This window comes from Cyprinodon tularosa, unplaced genomic scaffold, assembly GCF_016077235.1.
Source record: "Cyprinodon tularosa strain WSP-4 unplaced genomic scaffold, ASM1607723v1 ctg908, whole genome shotgun sequence".
NCBI lineage: Eukaryota > Metazoa > Chordata > Actinopteri > Cyprinodontiformes > Cyprinodontidae > Cyprinodon > Cyprinodon tularosa.
The window spans coordinates 383,687-387,500 of record NW_024039683.1 but is presented as its reverse complement, the minus strand read 5'-3'; the positions used below and the strand labels follow the sequence as shown (position 1 = coordinate 387,500).

General features: G+C 37.5%; 1 long non-coding RNA gene across 1 annotated transcript in view; it reads left to right on the top strand.

Moving 5' to 3' along the window:
* The window catches only part of LOC119776086, a 42,071-nt gene extending 39,154 nt beyond the window's left edge, over window positions 1-2,917 (top strand). Inside the window, exon 3 of the long non-coding RNA XR_005279731.1 lies at window positions 2,771-2,917. This is a non-coding gene — a long non-coding RNA (uncharacterized LOC119776086). The remainder of the gene's footprint in view (window positions 1-2,770) is intronic.
* The last annotated feature ends 897 nt before the right edge of the window (window positions 2,918-3,814 follow it).

Below are 3,814 nucleotides of genomic sequence, written 5' to 3'. Positions count from 1 at the left end.
GCTCATCTGATCCACCTGCTCCTGCCTCTATTTAAGGCCGTTATCATTGCCAGATTATCTTGTTCTCGGGTGCAGGTAGTGAGAGGGATTTTTTAGCATACCTCAGTGTTTCTGATTTCCTGATCTTGACCTGTTCTGCCTCTCAACCACTGAGCCTGCCTGCTCCCATCTGATCTCAGTGGTTAAAGGGTTTTTATCATACATGAGTCATCATCATCTGTTTTAAATAAACTCTTTTTTTTCCCCCACTGTTTGTCTTGCCTCGAAAACTGGGTCCTCTGTTCCGAGCTTTCATTCTGCTTTCATGGTGAACCTCTGGGGATTTAGACATATATGCATTTATTAGTGTTTATTTATATTGTGGAAATGTTTCAGTTTTGCCTAAATAATGGTAAATATGATTTCCAAATGTTAAAAAACCCAAAACATTATTATCACCTGAACTAAGCAGCTGAACTCCCTGAGCCAGACATGATAAACTGCACATTAAGAGTCTCTCACTGATTATGTTTATGGTCTCTTCTCATCATCTCTTGGTCGCAGTTTAATGGACTCTGTGATGATTTCTACGGTCACATCCATTTAGGGCAACAGCTGTGTGATGATGCCCAGAGATTGGATTTTGTTCACGTTCCTGTCAGGGCAGATCTGATTTACAGATACCTCAGACATGCATTCTAATCAGCATTGTGTTGTCAGGAGGTAATTCACTATTAAAAATAACTCCCAGTGTGAGGATGTGTACCCTGAGGGGAACAAGAAAACAGCAGGGTGGAAACAAAATGGAGATTGTGGGACATCAATACGGCAGCAATGAGAAGAAGTGGATTTCTTCTGCTTCTTCAGGCAAATTTCTCTTTTTGTTTTTACATCTGTGGATATTTCTAATACCGTGTTTTGGGAATTAAAACTTTTTGCTGAAACTAATCCATCTTGTACATTTGTGAGGCCATTGCATCTCCATGGAAACCCTCTAAATCAAAAAGATGTAATTCAGGTCTACACCTTTTTTACTCCGAGGAAGTGCTATGATTAATTACTAACTATGTTCTGGTTTTATTCTTCCGGTAGTTTTATTTTTAGTACCGGTAGATAACACAGATAAGCATTTTGCTGCCTTTAAATATTAAATATTTAAAATACAGAAAAAAACTCATCCTACAGGCATCAGTCTTATAATTTAAAATCAAATTGATCAAAATTAAAGAACTATTTATGTTTTTATTTTCCTCCTCATATTTCTACAACTCTGTGTCACATCCAGCTCTGCTGATTAGTTTCTTTCTTTTTCTTTTGTCATTTTGTGTCTGACTAAGTTATTTTTTGAACTTCCTGTTTTTTTTGTGCAATAATTTCTGTTCTCATCTGAGACAACCTTAATTAGCCTCTCTAACCCTGCTCACCTGTTGTCTATTGCCTTAGCTATTTAAACTACCCCCTCTGCAGCCTTCTTTGCCAGTTCGTCTTCGTCACTGTTGTGTTCCAGCCTTTGTTCTACCTTGCCTGCTTATCAGCTGAGCTATTTTGGCGTACTTGTTTCTGACTTACAGGTACGCCTGAAAATTTGAAAAGTTTATGAAAACTAATCAAATGCCTGATAACTATAAGATTATACTGTCCATGGAATGTGGGAAAAACAAAGGCTAATGGAAATGACAACTGGGGGGGGGGGAGGCACTATCGGTCCTAAATCCGTAACAAATGCCAAACAGATGCCATGATTTTTAAAATTTGATACACCAAGGTGTATATCCTATAAAGTTTCCCAAGCTAAAAGCCTGGATTATATTGATTAGACTTAGACTTTATTGGCATTTTTTGCACATAGTGTATAAAACACCAAATGTCGTTGCTTACAGCTTACAAAAGTGAAATGAATATTACCATTAATATTCATTAGTGCAGCAGAGATCAAGAATGTAAACCGTGTAGGAAAGAAGGAAACCAGTTTAAAAGTCATGCTGTTCAAAAGCAATGGTGCAAAGTGCATTGATGTAGAAAGGTGCAGTGCAAAATAAATATGGTGCAACATGCAGTAGAACATTGAGCTTTGTTCTATTTTAAGAGATTATGAAAAGAAAAACAAACAGCCATGCTGGAGGTATAACTATGATGTTGCAGTTGTGATGCAGAGTCTAGTTAAGTGTTTCAACAGTTCCACAGTCTGATGGAAGTGGCTGCAGGACCTGCAACGGATGCTGTGAAGCCTCTGGCAAAAAGAAGTCAGCATTTTTTAGCCACATAACGAGGCGTCTTCCAACCCGAACAATCCTCCACGCTATGACATAATCCGATGACTAATCTGGCCTTCAGAGGACAAATTGAGCAAAAGTTATACTGGATTATTTAGATTACTTTAAAGTACATGGTTAGTATAGGCAACATTTGTTGCTACCAATCCTGCGGTGGAAATCTACTCTAAATCCAGCGAAGGTTCTAGAAGTCCTTCCCTCAACATTTGCATTAGAATCTGTTGGAAGCAGCAAATAAAAACTTGCATCTAAAACTATTTTATATAGTTTATATAAATAAACAGAATAACTTGTAGATATATAAGGATTATAGTTCAGAATAAATTATTCTGCTTATTAAGTATCTAACTGTCCTATTCAGTGTGGGAATGATGTCCAGAAACTGACTAAATATGCTAATATTACAGATGGATCTACTTTCCATGATTTACACATGATTGTGTTTCTGCTGATTGTTTGCATCTGATTTGTATTCAGTCTATTTACTCCCACTAATGTTTTTCTTCCCTCTTGCCTAGACATTCTGTCATGGTGTGCAGCGGTCAGAGGCTGAAGTGGCGACAGGATGTTGGCAGCTGCATGTTTGATGGATATGCTAACTTATAGGAAACTGAGGAAGAAGCAGACATGTCAGCGGTGAGGGAACAGCTCTGTCTACTTTTCTGGAAGACAAACTTGTTTAGAAGTCTACAAAATGTCCAAGATCATAAAGTTTGAAATGAAATCTGAAGTTCAAAACACTTCCATTCATCAGATTAGTTCTATTAGGAATTAATTCAAACAGACATCAGTGGTAAGCTACATCCCAGCTGTTTTTTTAGACTTAGACATTTTTATTCTAAAATTTTATTTTGTACAGGCCTCATGATGTTTCCATTTTTTAAAGTGCAGCAGTGATCAAATGTAAACATTGTGGGACAAAAAAAAACATGGCACAAATTTTATCTTTCACTTTTTATAATTTTACCTTTTTTTTTCTTCTGAAAGCTGAGTGTAGGTTGAATTTCCCCTCTTCTTATTATGCATCAAAATTACAACAGTTTATCAGCAGCTGGATTTTTTCCCCCCAAAGTTCTGTTGACATAAATCACACCTGTTTTGTGTTTCTGTTCATTGCACTCACCTGTTTTCCATGTGGCCTGTCTGTTCCCTGTGGTATTCAAGCTGCTGTCAGCTTCCTCAGTCAACATCGTTTGTGTTCCTGATTTTGTTTAGTGTGCTGTAAGTTTTCTGCTTTCTTGCCCTCGCTCAGCAGCCTCCTCCACCTGCCTGTCTGGGTTATTTTGTTTCCTTGTTCATGTTCTCTTTGGGGCATCTGGTGTTCATGATTGAGGCTGAGGTGCTATCAGGAATCCACTCATAGATTTTGGATAAACTAGACATAAAGCTTATGAGTAACTTACTCTTAACATATGTCTATGATCAAATAATTTACCTGTAACTTATGGCCAACATAAGCTGGCAATACGTCAAGAAATTTTGAGCATGCTAAAAATTTTTGACGTATGTCGACATGTGCCAGTGTGTTTCTGCAGATTCTTTTTCCTCCCACAATGTTTACA